The sequence below is a fragment of the Crinia signifera genome, chromosome 2, assembly GCF_055691185.1.
Source record: "Crinia signifera chromosome 2, ASM5569118v1, whole genome shotgun sequence".
NCBI classification, from domain to species: Eukaryota; Metazoa; Chordata; class Amphibia; order Anura; family Myobatrachidae; genus Crinia; species Crinia signifera.
This window is the reverse complement of record NC_139218.1, coordinates 322,947,921-322,967,912: the sequence shown is the minus strand read 5'-3', so window position 1 is coordinate 322,967,912 and position 19,992 is coordinate 322,947,921.

The window sequence follows — 19,992 nt, the reverse complement described above, 5'->3', positions numbered from 1 at the left end:
ATCAATGGTTTCTTGTGTGTACCCTCTCGCCAAAAACTTTGCTCCCATTTTCTGAAGATTGTTCTCCAATTTGTCGGGCTCACTGGTGATACGTTTAACTCGTAAGAGTTGTGAATATGGCAGACTTTTTTTAGTAGAAATGGGATGATCACTGTCTGCTGCCAGCAGTGTATTGCGGTCTGTGGGCTTGTAGAAGATGTCCGTCTCTATTTTACCTGATTTCATGTATATGTTCACGTCCAGGTAGTTGATTGATTTTTGATTCATCTGGTACGTGAACTTAATGGGGCAATCCAGTCGGTTGATCTCTTCCATGTGTTGCTGGAATGATTTTTCTGTGCCTTGCCATAGTAACAGGACGTCATCTATGTATCTACAATAGAAATAGATATGCTCCTTCATCTCTGACGCGAAGAACAATTTTTGTTCCAGATGATACATGTATACGTTAGCGTACGAGGGTGCGACGGGCGATCCCATCGCACACCCCGTACGCTGTTGGAAGAATTCACCATTGAACATAAAGAAGTTACGGTGTAATATCAATCTGAGAAGTTCCATCATGAATTCTGATTGAGGACCCTTATATAGTGCATCGTTTTCCATTACAAACCTCATGGCCTCCATGCCACCATCGTGAGGTATACTGGTGTACAGACTTGAAATATCAAGAGAACATAACCATATATTTTCTGGAATATTTTGGAGTGCTTCCATTTTTATCAACAAGTCTGTGGTGTCACGCAGATAGGTTGTTTGTGCCTGTACACAGGGTTGGATGAAGTGGTCAAATACTGTCGCTACCTTGCTGTATAGTGACTGTATATATATATATATATATATATATATAGTCCAGAGAGCAGTCGCACCCGCTGACTTGAATGAAAGGACCGTGCCAGGTCACACTTGAATAAAGAATAGTCCTGCAAGAATGCTCCAGAGCACACAGAACAACCGGCACCAGTTACTAGAATGAAATTCAATGTAGATTCATTTAATGAAAAATATCCAGGCTCAGTACAATGACATAATCATGGACACCCATCAAGCAGATACATCAAGGCAATACTTTACACGTCTCCTCGACGGCCGTTTCGGCGCACACAGCGCCTTCATCAAGAGGGGTCATCAAGACACTGAGCCAAAGACATAGAATATAAAAGGTGTGCAGAGCCATACTCACCTGCGCATCGTCAGCTCAATCACAGGGATCCGGCATTCACTTTCAATCACCCACTTGCGCGTCACCGCAGTAAGCACCTGCCGCACGTATGAACAGGAAGTCCACACGGCGGTGTGGAACTAAAATGCAGCATCTGCCGCGGGGGGAAGGAAATGTGGTTCCTGGTCCCCGGAAGTGAGCCGGGTCGCAGGTTGTTGCCATGGAGATCCGACGCCAATGCATAAATCGCGTCTAAGCCACAGTGTAACCATAATAAAAGCAGGAGATACTAGTACAAAAAACTTATGTGCAAGAGGAGACATGCAAAAAAGGTGCCATAGCATTAAGCCAATGAGTGAATAACACCTAGATATAAACAACACTAGAAAGAACACTATATAATTGAACACTATATAATTGAGGACATCGGAAGCAGTAAATAACAAATAAAGAAAATAAACACTATAGTTACTTAATAAAAGGGGAAAAGGAGAACTCTTCATTTAAGCCAACTGGTCTCATACAATTGAGCTCATAGATCCAATAACATTCTTTCTTCATCAGAAGACCATGTCTGTCGCCACCTCGCCTCAACGGGGGCACATGTTCTAGGGGCATGAAGGCGAAATCATTAATGGAGTGGCCCATTTCAACAAAGTGCCTGGCTACCGGAGGGGTGCTGGCATCAATTTTCTGATAGGCCTTCTTGATTGAGGACCTATGTACTCCAATTCTCTCCTTTAACATTCTCATCGTTTTGCCGACGTACAATTTGTTGCACGGGCACTGAATTAGGTACACAACGTACTTTGTATCACAGTCCATAGCATGCCTCAAGATGTATCTTTTGCCTGATATAGGGTGTATAAAGACATTGGTTTTGATTATGTGTCGGCAGTTGACACATCCGGTACATTTCTGTGAGCCAACGGGCCTGGATAGCCAATTTCTCTGATCGACTTTGGGACTAATGTCTGAGTAGGTCAACTGCTGTTTAAGATTTTGGCTTCTCTTGAAGCAGAACAGTGGAGGGCTCTGGCACACCTTCCCCATAATTGGGTCTGTGCGCAAAATGTGCCAATGTTGTAAAAAGGCTTCCTTCATGGCCTTTGACGCTGTTGAATAGGTGGTCACAAAATGTAACCTCTGTTCTTTTTCTTCCTTGACCTTCGGAATCAACAAGTCAGACCTGGATAGACTCAGGCATTTGGATTTTGCTTCGTCCACTTCTTTGTGGTCGTATTGGCGATCAGTGAATTGTTTACACATATCGGTCAGGACACCATCTAGTGCCGTTCTGTCAGACGTGATGCGTACGCAGGGGCGGATTGGGATTGAAAACCAGCCCGGGAAATTTATGGAAGCAGCCCTGTTGGAGGCGGAGTCTGCTGAGGGGGCGGGGTCTGTTATAGGGGGTGGGATCCATACTAATATGGTCTTATTACAAGTTGGAGCCTTCCTAGTATCTTTTGCTGCAGTTGCATCTGCAACTTTATGGTGATGCTGCTACAGTGTTATTCCCTGGTGTATATCCCTGCGTCCAAAAATGGAAGGACTGAAACACCCACTGTCAGTGTGTACAGTCACAATTACATGCATCTTTAGAAGCTATCATCAGACGCACCATTGAAACTTTCACCTGCCTATACTATGTGCAGATCACCCATCTTAGTATGGCCCCAATGTGAGCAATTCAGCTCCTCTGTAAGACATCACTTTCAGCAACTTGCCCACATAAATCCAATAAGACACCCATACTAGGTAACATAATAGCCAACTCCCTGAAGCTGCCTAGGAAACCATAACACAGTTCTAATAAATTTGTAAGTGTGTGCGTCTCTGCAACTCTGTACAAACACCATCAGGATGAATGGGCAGTGCAACTCAGACATACGTACAGATTAAATACATTTAACAACAGCTAAAAAAAAACACATTCGCCCTCAAACAAACCAATAAAAAGCATTGGCCCCACAGGAAAATACACAAACACACTGACCCTTGAAAAACATTGGCAACCACAGAAAACAATTATATGCATTGGTGGACCCAACAGGGAAAAAGCAACATTAAACATTAGCCCCCACAGAAATAAAATGAAAGCACATTGGGAACCATCATGAGAAAAATAAAATGGGGTGGAAAGTATTTGGCCCAGGGTTCTGTCTCTAGGATCCCTTTGAGTAGGATGTGCAGTGTATGTAGCTGGGACGGGTGGGCGGCATATTGGGTAGTGTAAGTCCCAGGGGATGGGGCAGGGATACTGTATATCTATTAAGTTAGAAGGGAATATTTTGGAGGTAAGGGGTTATACCGTTTTGCAGCTATGTGCTGCAGGCGGGGGATATGGTTAGGACAGGTACTGTATGGTGAGGCCTGGAGAAGAGCAGGCTGGGAGTAGTAGTGTGAAGCAGGGTTAGGCTGGGGTAGTGGTAGTGTGCATAAGGGGGCTGGCTGGGAGCAGTAGTTGACAGAATAGGCATTTTTTAGTAGTAGTAGGAATGTGGATACGGGAACAGGCTGAGACCAGTAGTGGAAAGCAGGGGCAGGCTGGTGTAGTGGTAGTGTTTATAGGGGGACAGGCTGGGAACAGCAGTGTGAAGCAGAGACATTTTGTAGTAGTAGTAGTGTGGATAAGGGGACAGGCTGGAAGCAGTAATGTGGAAAGCAGGGGGCACCTGAGAGCAGTAGTGGGAAGCAGGGGCAGGCTGAAGTAGTTGTAGTGTGGGTAGGGGGACAGGCTGAGAGAGCAGTAATGGGAAACAGGGCAAAATAGTATAGGAGTGACATGCACAGGTGACAGCTGCTAAAAATAGTCAGGAGCTTCTAGTTTGCTAACTGCTGTGAAAATGAGACTTGGTGACTGGTGTGCTGCCCATAGACATTGCAAATGCCCTAGGCTTTTGCCTATGCCTAGGGCCAGCTCTGGGTTAGAGGTTTGCGTGTGGTATTTATATGAATATAGCTAGGCTGAAGGGTTGTGTACGGCTGGGGTTAGGCTGTAATGGGATTGGGCATGGCTGAGGCCAGGCTGTAGTGGGGTGTATAGTCAGAGTTATGCTGTGGGGAGGGGGGTGTATGGTTAGAGATATACATTGGGGGGTGTTTGGCTATGGTTAGGCCACGGGGGGGGGGGGAAGGTGGTGTATAGTTAAAGTAATCCTGCGGGAAGAAAGGGAGGTATTTTTTTAGATCTACAGCAATGGGGTTGTGGTTAGGCTGTGGTGGGGTGGGGGGTGTTATCCTGCGGGGGTGGAGTGTGTGTAGAGTTAGAGATATACTACGCGGGGCTGTATGGTTAGAGATACAGTATACTGCAGGGTGTGTATGGCCAGGGTTAGGCTGCGGTAGGGTTATGTATAGCTAGGTCTAGGCTGCGATTAAGTGGTGTATGGCTAGGGTTAAGCTGCAGTAATGGGGTGTATGGCTTGGGTTAAGCTGCATTAACGTGGTGTATGGCTAGGGTTAAGCTGCAGTAAGGGGGTGTATGGCTAGGGTTAAGCTGCAGTAAGGGGGGTATGGCTAGGGTTAAGCTGCAGTAAGGGGGTGTATGGCTGGGTTAAGCTTCAGTAAGGGGGTGTATGGCTAGGGTTAAGCTGCAGTAAGCGGGGTATGGCTAGGGTTAAGCTGCAGTAAGGGGGTGTATGGCTAGGGTTAAGCTTCAGTAAGGGGGTGTATGGCTAGGGTTAGGCTGCAGTGGGGTTGTGTTTGGCTAGGGTTAGTTAGGCTGTGGTGCGGGGGGGGGGAGGGTGTACAGCTAGGATGCGGGGTGGGTGTATAGTAAGAGGTTATGCTGGTGCAAGGAGAGGAGGTTTGTATGGTTAGTGTTATGTTGTGGGGGGTAAGGGTAGTTATCCTGCCATGGGAAGGTGTGTAAAGTTAGGCTGGGGGGTGCATAGTTAGAGTTATCCTGTGGTTGGTTGTATGGAAAGAGTTATCCTTGGGGGGGGGGGGGCTGGTTATGGATAGAGCCCCAAGGGATTGGGGGTTGTGTATATTGTTGGGGGTAGGGGGGAAGTGCCTACTAACCTGGCCTTCTAGTGCTTGAAAGGAGGCTTTTGGGGGAAGATGCTCTCGACCAGATTCACCTCGCTGCTGTGGATTCCTCCAGCGGAGACCTCCGGTTCCCAGGATTCCTGTCATGCAGCCTTCTATTGCACTTCCCTCTGATTGTTATGTTGTGGCAGCGGCAGAAGATGCTTGGACCCGCTGTCCTTCTGGACCCCTGGTTGGTGCTGGAGCTACTTCCCTCCGGTGCCCTGTGCACACTTCTCTCCTACAGCACAGGTGGTGGCTACGCGTGCGGCTCAGGCTGAGGCAAATGATGCATAGATTACAAATGATGCATAGCAGTATGGAAGAAGACAGCAGAACTCAAGAGACTGGTGTAAACGATTAGTCTATATTCAAAACAACATCCAAATGTCTCTGCTGACCAATGTTTCAGGGCCAAACAGGGTGAGAAGCCAAAGAGGCATGTTTGGCCCCGAAACGTTGCTCAGCAGAGACTTTGGATGTTGATTTGAATATACAGTGCCCCCCCCCCCCCCGCCTCTGCCGTATCCCCCTCGCAAGTGTCACGAAGACACATCCCCACACATGTTCCGCTGGTGGAGAAATCATTCGATGGTGGCTGGCCATCGAATGATTTCTTCATGCCAGGCAAATATAAGTCAGTGGAGGATGACTTATATCTGCAGCCATTCCGCGAAGACAGGGCAGGCGGCTGACATCATGTGTATTAGGGAAACTAACTTTTCTGGGTATATAAACCCTTTTTTTTTTTTTTTTTTTTAAAGGCGATTATATACCCCGAAAAGTTAGTTTCCCTAATACACATTGTATTAATTTAACTCGTGGAGGGTCGCTGCTTCATTTGTTATATACATACACACATATTATATGTATGTATGTATGTATGTATGTATGTATATATATATATATACACACACACACACATATTATATTGGTGTGTGTGTGTGTGTGTGTATGTGTATATATATATATATATATATATATATATATATATATATATACACACACACACACACATATTATATGTGTGTGTATATGTATATATATATATATATATATATATATACACACACACATACATATTGTGTGTGTGTGTGTATATATATATACACACACACACACATATTATATGTGTGTGTGTGTGTATATATATATATATATATATAAATATACATATGTACACACATATATTTGTTCACTTTTGCCAGTCACACATTATTTAAAGTTTTAAAGTACCTCAGCTCTGTGACCTCAGATCGTGGCACCCGCCTTGTTCTGCTGCCAGTGCCGCCCTGTTGATCCCCAGCACGCAAAATACTCCTGCGCTGCTGCTGGGGATCATGCGAGCGCCAAGCAGGGCAGGCTCCGACGGACTTACACTCTCAAGAGCCGCGGGAGGAGCTGCGTAAGCCCGCGCATGCGCAGCAGCTCTCCCGCGGCCATGTTTACTCTGACACTGATACGGCCGGCCGCGGCCATGTTTACTGTGGGCAAAGTGCTGCGGCCGCGGCCGCTAACCGCTGAGATCGCGGTCAGTCGGTCCGCGGCCCTCCCAGAGGACAAGGCAGCCTCTTCATGTCATTAACGGGCGGCCCACCGGGAAATGGCCCGGTTTCCCGGCAGGCCAATCCGCCCCTGTGCGTACGGCTCTCAGTAATTGAGAAAACAGTAAACCGCGTTTCAGCGGTTGGGGATGAAAACTGGATGCAAGTAAAAGAGTATTTTTATCGGTTGGCTTTTTGAAGAGTGATGTAACAAAAGACCCATTTTTGATAGAAATCAGAACATCAAGAAAATGTAAGGATGTGGGACTATAACTAGAGGTAAATCTAATTTTCCCTGGAATAGAGTTCAAAAAAAGTACAAAATCATTAAGAAGCTTCTCAGTGCCAGTCCAAACAAAAAACAAATCATCAATATAACGAACGTAACAGCTAATGAATTTGGAAAAAGTGGAATGGGAAAGCAAATACTGTTTTTCATATTGAAACATAAAAAGATTGGCGTACGATGGGGCCATGTTTGACCCCATCGCCGTGCCACGGCGCTGCAAAAAAAAAACCATTATCAAACAAAAAATAATTTTTGTTAAGAACCAATTCGAGTAAAGTTAACAAAAAATCAACTGGTGGACCTGTATAAAGTGGACTGGCACTGATACACTCACGGACCGCTCCGATGCCCTCATCATGTTCAATATTAGTGTAAAGGCTGGTGACATCAAGGGTCACCAGCAAACACCCTTCTGTAGGCTGACCAAACTGGCTGAGTTTGTTTAAAAAGTCTGTAGTGTCACGCAGAAAAAATGGGCTAGCCTGTACTACCGGCTGCAGAAAAAAATCTATGTACTGCGACACCGGCTGGCTAATTGATCCCATGGAGGAAATAATTGGCCTTCCAGGTGGGGAGACCAACGATTTATGTACCTTTGGAAGGCAGTAGAGCAAAGGAGTCACAGGAAATTTTTGACAAAGAAACTCACTGGTGGGCTCATCGATCCAGTTGTTACTTAATCCCATCTGGATTAGGGAGTCAAACTCCTTCTTGTATTTTTGAGTGGGATCATACGTAAGTTTTAAATAGCAACTGGCATCACTCAACTGGCCTTTGATTTCATTGATGTAGTAATCCCTGTCGAGAACTACCACGCCCCCGCCTTTGTTGGCGGGGCGGATGATGATATTGGAGTTTTCCCGCAGGGATTTAATGGCCAGTTTTTCACCTTGGGAAATATTAGAATAATACCTGACCGGCTTTTTGACCACCGGTAAGGTATCACGTTTAACAAGGCGCATAAAAGTGTCAATGGATGCATTTGGGGAGGGGGGGTCAAAATCACTTTTAACTCGAAAGGGAGATGGACTAACATTGGAAGCCTGTGGTTGCCTGAGGAAATAATCTTTGAGGCGTAACTGTCTGTGAAAGCGAAAAAGTTCAGTTTCACATTCAAAAGGTCTTTGCTTGTGGGTTTGCACAAAGGTTAAACCCTTATTAAGAACAGACATTTCCATCTCCGAGAGAGTATGGGCTGAGAGGTTAAACACCATTATTTCTGATCCCCCCTCTTTCCCCTTCCTTTTTGAGTACTTGTGCCTGACGCCCCCTCTCCTGCATCTCGTGAAAAACTGGCCATTAAATCCCTGCGGGAAAACTCCAATATCATCATCCGCCCCGCCGACAAAGGCGGGGGCGTGGTAGTTCTCGACAGGGATTACTACATCAATGAAATCAAAGGCCAGTTGAGTGATGCCAGTTGCTATTTAAAACTTACGTATGATCCCACTCAAAAATACAAGAAGGAGTTTGACTTCCTAATCCAGATGGGATTAAGTAACAACTGGATCGATGAGCCCACCAGTGAGTTTCTTTGTCAAAAATTTCCTGTGACTCCTTTGCTCTACTGCCTTCCAAAGGTACATAAATCGTTGGTCTCCCCACCTGGGAGGCCAATTATTTCCTCCATGGGATCAATTAGCCAGCCGGTGTCGCAGTACATAGATTTTTTTCTGCAGCCGGTAGTACAGGCTAGCCCATTTTTTCTGCGTGACACTACAGACTTTTTAAACAAACTCAGCCAGTTTGGTCAGCCTACAGAAGGGTGTTTGCTGGTGACCCTTGATGTCACCAGCCTTTACACTAATATTGAACATGATGAAGGCATCGGAGCGGTCCGTGAGTGTATCAGTGCCAGTCCACTTTATACAGGTCCACCAGTTGATTTTTTGTTAACTTTACTCGAATTGGTTCTTAACAAAAATTATTTTTTGTTTGATAATGGGTTTTTTTTTGCAGCGCCGTGGCACGGCGATGGGGTCAAACATGGCCCCATCGTACGCCAATCTTTTTATGTTTCAATATGAAAAACGGTATTTGCTTTCCCATTCCACTTTTTCCAAATTCATTAGCTGTTACGTTCGTTATATTGATGATTTGTTTTTTGTTTGGACTGGCACTGAGAAGCTTCTTAATCATTTTGTACTTTTTTTGAACTCTATTCCAGGGAAAATTAGATTTATCTCTAGTTATAGTCCCACATCCTTACATTTTCTTGATGTTCTGATTTCTATCAAAAATGGGTCTTTTGTTACATCACTCTTCAAAAAGCCAACCGATAAAAATACTCTTTTACTTGCATCCAGTTTTCATCCCCAACCGCTGAAACGCGGTTTACCGTTTTCTCAATTACTGAGAGCCGTACGCATCACGTCTGACAGAACGGCACTAGATGGTGTCCTGACCGATATGTGTAAACAATTCACTGATCGCCAATACGACCACAAAGAAGTGGACGAAGCAAAATCCAAATGCCTGAGTCTATCCAGGTCTGACTTGTTGATTCCGAAGGTCAAGGAAGAAAAAGAACAGAGGTTACATTTTGTGACCACCTTTTCAACAGCGTCAAAGGCCATGAAGGAAGCCTTTTTACAACATTGGCACATTTTGCGCACAGACCCAATTATGGGGAAGGTGTGCCAGAGCCCTCCACTGTTCTGCTTCAAGAGAAGCCAAAATCTTAAACAGCAGTTGACCTACTCGGACATTAGTCCCAAAGTCGATCAGAGAAATTGGCTATCCAGGCCCGTTGGCTCACAGAAATGTACCGGATGTGTCAACTGCCGACACATAATCAAAACCAATGTCTTTATACACCCTATATCAGGCAAAAAATACATCTTGAGGCATGCTATGGACTGTGATACAAAGTACGTTGTGTACCTAATTCAGTGCCCGTGCAACAAATTGTACGTCGGCAAAACGATGAGAATGTTAAAGGAGAGAATTGGAGTACATAGGTCCTCAATCAAGAAGGCCTATCAGAAAATTGATGCCAGCACCCCTCCGGTAGCCAGGCACTTTGTCGAAATGGGCCACTCCATTAATGATTTCGCCTTCATGCCCATAGAACATGTGCCCCCGTTGAGGCGAGGTGGCGACAGACATGGTCTTCTGATGAAGAAAGAATGTTATTGGATCTATGAGCTCAATTGTATGAGACCAGTTGGCTTAAATGAAGAGTTCTCCTTTTCCCCTTTTATCAAGTAACTATAGTGTTTATTTTCTTTATTTGTTATTTACTGCTTCCGATGTCCTCAATTATATAGTGTTCAATTATATAGTGTTCTTTCTAGTGTTGTTTATATCTAGGTGTTATTCACTCATTGGCTTAATGCTATGGCACCTTTTTTGCATGTCTCCTTTTGCACATAAGTTTTTTGTACTAGTATCCCCTGCTTTTATTATGGTTACACTGTGGCTTAGACGCGATTTATGCATTGGCGTCGGATCTCCATGGCAACAACCTGCGACCCGGCTCACTTCCGGGGACCAGGAACCACATTTCCTTCCCCCCGCGGCAGACGCTGCATTTTAGTTCCACACCGCCGTGTGGACTTCCTGTTCATACGTGCGGCAGGTGCTTACTGCGGTGACGCGCAAGTGGGTGATTGAAAGTGAATGCCGGATCCCTGTGATTGAGCTGACGATGCGCAAGTGAGTATGGCTCTGCACACCTTTTATATTCTAGGTCTTTGGCTCAGTGTCTTGATGACCCCTCTTGATGAAGGCGCTGTGTGCGCCGAAACGGCCGTCGAGGAGACGTGTAAAGTATTGCCTTGATGTATCTGCTTGATGGGTGTCCATGATTATCTCATTGTACTGAGCCTGGATATTTTTCATTAAATGAATCTACATTGAATTTCATTCTAGTAACTGGTGCCGGTTGTTCTGTGTGCTCTGGAGCATTCTTGCAGGACTATTCTTTATATATATATATATATATATATATATATATATATATATATATAGAGAGAGAGAGAGAGAGAGAGAGAGAGAGAGAGAGAGAGAGAGAGACTTGAGGAAGGGCGGCACTCACTTGATTGAAAATAAATAGTCAGCAGCCCAGGGAAAACCCTGGTCTGCTGACTATTTATTTTCAATCAAGTGAGTGCCACCCTTCCCCAAGTCTCTGCACATATGCACCTGTTGTGAGAGACGGGTGTACCGCAGTGGGCACCCCCCAATTTACCCCTGCACACAGTTGGAGTGCCACATCTATGCAATTGGATATATATATATATATATATAAATATATATATATATATATATATAGCAATGGGGGGATCCCATTAGGGATATATATAGATGTCGGAGAATAACAGGCGGCACTCCAAACGTGTATTCAACATAGTTGGATAAGACACCAACGTTTCGGGGCACAAACCCTTTGTCAAGGTCAAGTAACAGTAACAGGAAGTCACCTGTTACTTCACCTTGACAAAGTGGCGTTTGGGCCCTGAAACGTTGGTGTCTTATCCCACTATTTTGAATACACGTTTTTGAAAAATCCTTGGAGTGCCGCCTGTTCTTCTCCGACATCTACTTAATTACCGTGGAAGGCACCGAGGTGATTGCCTATTGTGGAGAGTGCCGGATTGCCTACAGACCATTTTATATATATATATATATATATATATATATTTATATTTATATTCAAAACAGAATGTAAGATTGTGCAATGTCCTATACAAGTGTCACATACAGTATTGAAATAATGAGTGCAATCTCCTGGTGTGTTCTAGTCACATTGCTTTGTGACTAGGGGTAAGTTTATTAAAGCTTCTAAAAATTGTGGTTATGTTGCCCAAGACAACCAATCTGAATCTCTCTATCATTTCTCTACTGCATACTAGAAAATAACAGAATCTGATCGGTTGCTATGGCCAACAGCACCACTTTTCATTTTAAGAAACTTCAGTAAATATATCCCCTAAGATGACTTTGCGAGTGAGAACTATGCAAAACAGATGTCCTGCACTAGCAGAGTCACACAAGACTTGTGCTAGCTGGTATGTTCTGCATGGTGGGTGTATGTATGAGAACACATCTATGTGAAGGGGACACCCTGCATGGTGGGTGTATGTATGAGAACACATCTATGTGAAGGGGATAGCCCGCTCAAGTCTAAGGGAAAGTAAAATAGGACGGGAAGCGGCTGAGGGAGGGCGACGGCCCAGTTACTAGTGATACATAATCTAAGACAAAGAGATAACTCCAAGAAGAAAAGGAAATGTTTTTCTGTGTAAACAGGAACTGCCTTTGTGTTAAATTGATATTATCTTACATGTTGAACTGTTCTTAGTTGTATTTTATGCATGGAAATACACTATATCTATATTTATATATAGATATATATCTATATATATCTATATATATCTGAAGTCCGGTGTGACGAAACGCGTAGGGGCGTGGCCTAGCGTCTCTGTTGATCGTGTACTCAAAGGCTGCAAGGAGGAGTGCAACCTCTCCAACTGTTTGTCCTATATTTTATATACCAGCGGCAGGTAACAGCCGCAGTTTGCGGTACGTGACCCTACCTGATTGTTCTTAATCTTTCTTAATCTTTCCTGTTCAAATAAAAAGTGGTAATACACTATCGGAGCGCCCACTCTTCTTTTGTTCCCTATATATATATATATATATATATATATATATATATATATATATATATATATATATATATAAAACATGTAGACCGGCACTTGAGTCTGCAGCCCCTTCCAAGAGGGGTGTTGAATACTTGCCGGGGTGCCTTCCCAACTAATAGATAGATGACAAGATGTTCCTTGATAGAAACCAGGCGGCACTCCACGGACTTCTTTCTAAGTGCAAACAAGTGTTTATTCAAACATCGCTGTGTTATCGGCGTTTCAAAGTCAATAACACAGCGATGTTTGAATAAACACTTGTTTGCACTTTGAAAGAAGTCCGTGGTGTGCCGCCTGGTTTCTATCAAGGAACATCCTGCCATCTATATCTATGTATCTATGTATCTATGTATCTATCTATCTATTTATATATATATATATATATATATATATATATATATATGGCCAAATGCCCGGCACAGCCTCCTTAAGTAGTATGTCCTGGGTGCCCGCACTATGAAAGCATGTATAGTCCCAGGGTTGGCGCGGCACTCCAAAGATGCATGATGACGGTGGGTAAGAGAAAGGTTACTTTATTAGCTGCAATGTTTTCAAGCAGAGTATCAAACATATAACAAACAAACATACCTTATATAAGCACCCAGTGTTTCAGAGCCGGCCGGGCCAGGAGGCACCGTGCATGCGACGCAGGTCTGTGACGTCAGCGGCATCCGCCGTTCTGACGATCAGACCTCTGATTGGTGGTGCGCCTGTCACCATGACAATGTAAACAACAGCAGCAAAACTTACAATTACTGACAAACAAAAAAGCAGCAGCAGAGATCAAATACATAGTAATGGTCAATGACACTAAGGTTAAGCTAAATAGCAACATTAAATCTATGTACGTATAGCAGGAGAAATCAACAATCTTGAATTCGGCTATAACAACGTCGAGATACCCGTATATTCATTCAGACCGTGAGGGGCAACAGTGCCCAGCCTGATGATCCACCTCGCCTCACACCTCAAGAGGGCTGCTCCCCTATCGCCTCCTCTCAAGGTCTGTGGTATGTGGTCGATCATTCTATATCTGATGGAAATGACACTATGTTTACACACAGCAAAGTGCCGTGCAACAGGCTGGTCACTGGAGCCCACGGATAAGGCCTTCTTAATGGCAGATCTGTGGGCTGCCATCCGCTCCTTAAAGGGGCTTTCGGTTTTACCGATATATGAGAGCCCACAGGGGCAAATGATCTGGTAGACACTGTATGTAGTGTTGCAGGATAAGGTGTGGCGAATGTGCAATTTTTGGCCCGTCCTGGGATGGCAGAAAGTGGAGCCTGGTATTAGATATTGGCATGTAACACACGGGCAACGTACACAGCCCAGTTTGCGTGTAGCACGGGACATTTTGGCAGGAGCAGCATCAGATTTGACTAGGATATCTTTAAGATTTCTAGATCGTTTATAACTAGTAAGAGTTCTGCACACCCACATCTGGGCCCGTTTGCACTAAGGGCCAATGAGATAGAGTAATCTGTTTAATATTCGGGCTCATGAGATTGTATGTGGTCACCCAAGGTATCAATTCAGAAGAATCTGAAGATTGTGCACGCGGAAGCAGGAGCTCATTGCGTTCTAGTCGCATCACCCTATCCTTAGTGGCCAGTAGTTCGTCAAGGGGGTACCCTCTGGTACTGAACCGCTGAATCATCTCATCCATCTGAGTACTAGCAACAGCTGTGTCAGACACGATGCGTCTCACCCGCAGCATCTGGGAGTATGGGAGGCTCCTAACAGACGCTCGGGGGTGACAGCTGGAGTACAATAGTGCGTTGTTTCTATCAGTGGGGCAGATGTATTAAGCCTGGTGAAGAGATAAACTGGAGATAAAGTGGAAGGAGATAACGCACCAGCCAATCAGATCCCAACTGTCATATTTCAAACACAGCTGATTGGCTAGTGCGTTAACTCTTCCAAGTTATCTCCAGTTTATCTCTTCTCCAGGCTTAATACATCTGCCCCACTGGGCTTAGTGTATACACTTGTTGCCACCAGCCCATTAGCAACAGTAATATGCACATCAAGAAAGTGTATCTTGGATTTGTCATGTGTGTATGTAAATTTAATCGGGTGGGTGGTAGAATTATGGGTATCGATGTACTCACACAATATGGCCAGAGAGCCCCTCGAAAAAATTAGGAGGTCATCGATGTATCGATGGTACTGTATAATATGTGCAGCTATACATTGATTGGCAAACAGGAAATGTTGTTCAAATTCATACATGAAGACGTTGGCATATGAGGGGGCCACCGCCGCCCCCATAGCCACACCCATTAGCTGAAAATAATATTCATTATTATACAGGAAAAAATTCTTAGTTAGAATCATATTCATCAACTCAATGGTTAACTCAACATCAGGACCAGCATATGAACCGTTATCAGTGAGAAAATGACGTAATGCTTGAAGTCCCATATCATGGGGTATTGACGTGTAAAGTGAGCATACGTCTATAGTAAACATATGCGTGTCTTCATCAAGCTTAGGCAGGGCCGGTGCAAGGCACCGGAGCGCCCCAGGCAAGTCGGGGTGGGGGCACCCCGATGTCTGCCGCCCGGGTACCTGTCCTGCGGCGCTGTAAAGCTGGCAGCGGGGGGGTCCCTGCAGTCAATAAGAAATAATGAGCGCTATCCGCCGGGCTATGCGGAAGCGCTTCTGTTTTGGAAACACTGGCCGCACGGCGCACGCTGATTGGCTGAATCTCAGCCAATCAGCGTGCGGCCAGTGTTTACAAAACAGAAGCGCTTCCGCATAGCCCGGCGGATAGCGCTCGTTATTTCTTATTGACTGCAGGGACCCCCCGCTGCCGCCGCCGCCAGCTTTATATACGCACAGCGCCGCAGGACAGGTACCCGGGCGGCAAGGGGGGCGAAATACCGCCCTCCAGTAGCCGGCGCCCTAGGCAAATGCCTAGATTTGCCTAGTGGTGGCGCCGGCCCTAAGCTTAGGTAGAGTCTGTAAAGATCAGAGTAGAGCGGTGGTATCCATCAAGTATCGGGGGTGGTTCCTTATACAGGGCTGTAGTATGGGATCTAAGTAGATGGACAAAGGTTGCATCAAGGAGTCTCTGGCGGCAACTATAGGCCGCCCCGGGGGGTCAACCAGTGCTTTATTGCACATTCGCCACACCTTATCCTGCAACACTACATACAGTGTCTACCAGATCATTTGCCCCTGTGGGCTCTCATATATCGGTAAAACCGAACGCCCCTTTAAGGAGCGGATGGCAGCCCACAGATCTGCCATTAAGAAGGCCTTATCCGTGGGCTCCAGTGACCAGCCTGTCGCACGGCACTTTGCTGTGTGTAAACATAGTGTCATTTCCATCAGATATAGAATGATCGACCACATACCACAGACCTTTTTACTATAGCAGATCAATTACAATGAATCATAATCAGTGTTGGGCTTACAGATTAACAATGTTCTGTAAGTAAATGTGTGGTTTAGCACTGGAAGACCAACTTCGCTTAATATCAATCTCAAATCAACAAAAAATTAACAAAATCAACCTTTAGTAAATATACCGCTTTGCTTCAGTCCATGGAAGATGAATGGACTACTCCTCCATCTAGTTATCTTATCATCAACTCACTTTCCATTGCTGCTGTCCACACTAGTCTCCTATCAGAAATAAAGCTCTCTTCATTGGGCTCATTTTTCTCAATTCGCCGGCAAAGATCTACAAGATTCAAGAATTACTTCAGCAGCGTTACTGGGGGCTCCCACTATCTAAAGGATATTTGTCCGAATGTCCTTAATGTGTTCAGTATAATCTCCAAGGCAAGCTCAGCAGGCCTTCTGATTCCACTCTCTGTACCGTTCATTCCATGGACTCATTAACCCTTTGAGTGCCAATGTTGCTGTGAGAGATCCTTTAATATCCGTTAAAAATGCCAGCACTGCTCACAGCGACTGGTCTTTTTTGGGTGCAATATTTAAATATATTTCAGTTAATTGACTTGGCTGTGTTTGTATTTATTTATACTAAAAGAACAGTCGCGGTAAGCGACGGTGGCATTTTTACCAGATATTTTGAGGATTGCTCACAGCAACATTGGCACTCAAAGGGTCAATCTATGGATTTTGTTAATGACTTACCCCCCTCTAACTTCTACACTACTGTACGGGTTGTACTTCCTTCAGCTCCTATTCTAGTTTTACTCCATACCATCCAGAGACAAACAGACACACAAAGAGTTAACCAAGTCTTAGGGACCTTCCCACAGATGTATGTATCCTCCTCTCAGGACAACTGTTATGAGTGATTACTCACAGTAAGCATTATTATACTTCCTCTACATCTTCTCCATTTATACTTTGTATGGACATCATCGCATTCCATTCTTTGGGATGCCGGCATCAGTATTCTAACCACCAGCATCCCAACCACCGGTCATCCATATGTACTGTATTGAATTCCCCCCAAAGTCTACACATATTATAAAGAATAAAACAACATCACACCCCACTAAGTTTTTGCCACACCAACACATTTAATCTTTAAGCATTAAAAAGATAGACAGAAAATAAGCTCTCCATTCAGCTGAGGCTCTCACCTGATGAATACAAAGGTGGAACCAGGCACCTGCTCCAAGCTCTCCTCTCCTCAGCTCTCCCTGGGTGCCTAAAAACCTAAACGGCCCTGAAATACTTTACATTGTACTAGCCCGGGGGCAACAGGCACCCTGCCCCCCTGCACAGCCCGCCACTGATCGGCATGGATTAAATACCCCTTAAGAGTTCCTTCCATTAACACTTACGGCCCTTATCCAATTTTTCAAATGATTAATCCAGTGGTGAGCAAGTTACAGGTACCGACATATCTTTGAATTCATAACTCCTTCCACATCCCAATAATTGAATGGAAGGGCCCTGAGGAAACAGGCTTGGATTATTGCTCTTTTCATTAAAAAAAAAATCACCACCCGTAAGAGGAGAGGTACTGTCACCCAATGGACTGTTGTGTATAGTTATTATACAACTGACAAGAATCTAGCTAACAAAAGACTTGAGCTATGAGTGACTGTTCAGAGCACCCTATTTGAAACCTTCAGTTGCACCTGCTCATTACCAGTACAGCTTGTACTTTGCCTGCTTATGGCTCCAGTGCCAGGTGTATCCAGTCCCTTGGTTGACAAGGACTAGGTCAATCACTAATGGTCCCCATCCTGAAGTGGTACACAGGGATCAAGTGGGCTTTGTCTCTGTAAGGGAAGCTAAGGACAACCATCCAAAATCATAGATCTTATTCATGTTGCCCGGTCTGGATCCACCCGTGTGGTTCTCCTGTCCACTGATGTTGACTGGCATCTTACCCTTAGACAATTAGGCCTAGGTCCTACTTGCTTACAGCGTACATTGGATCAGAGTGAACAGTACCCTTTCCAATCCATTCGTAATCAGAAATGGGACAAGGCAGGGCTGCCCTATTTCTCCACACCACTTTGTGCTCAGCATAGAAGCCCTAGCTAAAGCGATTAGGGCCAACTAGAATATCCATGGTATTACGGTGGGAGGTCATGAATTCAAGTTGGCACTATATGCTAATGATCTCCTAACCACTATTTCCGATCCTATCACCTCACTCCCTGCCCTTATGACTGAATTTACTAGATTATAAACTAGAAGATGCATAGATGGTGCTCTACAACTCCCACGCTTTATTAATTATTATCATGCAACACATTCAGCCAGGATTATTGAGATGTCATACTAATCTGCCAATAAACAATTGCTGAAGATTGTGGCAGGGGTGGAACTGCCGGAGGAAATGGAGTCATCTGTCACCAGGCACCTACTCCGGGGGGGGGGGGGGGATATCTCTTCCATTATCTCTGCATTCCCTCCTGCATCTTTACCCTACCCTATTACCCAAGCTCAACTCCTGCAGCCTAACCTTGCGGTACCTGCGGCACTGGCATCAACAATTACATATGAAGGGCAATATGGTTAATCAGTTCAGCTGCCTGGCAATGAGTGGACAGACACACTATGGACACAGCAATAAGCTCTTAGGAGCTTCTGCACCAAAGGCAGCTAGCCAAATTAGTAATATTGCTGTAAGGGCTGCCTCACTGCTCACTCTATCTATCTATCTATCAATCTATCTATGAGACTGGGTGACTGCGACAAACTTACGACACTGGGTTCGGGCTCCATTATTGGCACTCAAACTCACATCATTCCATGCCTTCTATAAATCCCACATATCAGACATACAACTTTAGACCCGACATTACAATGCTGTAAGAAATGTAAACATTTGCCTGCCTTTAGCTCAGGACTCTCTTTACTCATGATTTTATTGTTTTATCCAGATTTACCCCCGAACTCTCTCTCTCTTAGTCATGCCTATCCGCATGGGCCAAAACTAGTGTTTCAAAATCGACTCACCTTATTGGACCAACTGGTCTCCACTCATTTACAGAGTTGACTTAGACCTATGACCTACCATCTAGTAGTTTTTGGGCTTACCTGACTAACACACTTTATCACCTCATTACCAGGACGTACTGGGGGATGGACCCCAACTTTTTGGAAATGTATGCCTAGAAAAATCCACACCTAGACATGTAATATTACAGATCGATCAAATTTGCCTAACTAGTCCCTCCCTCCCTGCCCCTTCTTATGTAAAAGATCGGCATAGGGAACTCCAGTATGAACTAGCTGATGAATAATGGTCTTGTGTCTATCATTATAAGTTTGGCAGTTCTCCATTCCATCCAGAAACCTAATACAAAATGATGTCTAGATGGTATCTCTGTCCTGAGCAAGTTCACCGAATGTTTCCGACAGTATCTGCCTTTTACCTCCATAATTTCCATGCCACTCTCCTAATATAAAAAGTTGTTATTTCATCATTTTGCAAACGCAGCTTGGGTCAACATACCTTGTTTTGGGAGAACTTCTGTACAGCTGCAATTTCCCATTGGATACAGAGGGTCTATTTTTAAATGGCCATGGAAGACCTCACCAGCACTACCCCACAAATGTCCTGCTCTCGGTTTATTTCTACTTGGTTAACGTGGCTCTCTTTCAAAGAAAATCCCGCCTACAAAATGTCTTTGAAACCAACATCTGTCTCGAAATCCTAATACCGTGACGACGATCCCCTCAATTCCCTATTTTCTCCTTCTACACCATCTTACCATACCCACTCCTTCTTTTCTTTCTCCCCTTTTTTTCTGCTGATTTTTTAAAATGTGATTGTTTTGTTAAATTTTTTGTCATTGTTAAACAAAAATTTTTTGTTATTGTTAAATTGTTATTTTTTGTGATTGTTTTGTTAAATTT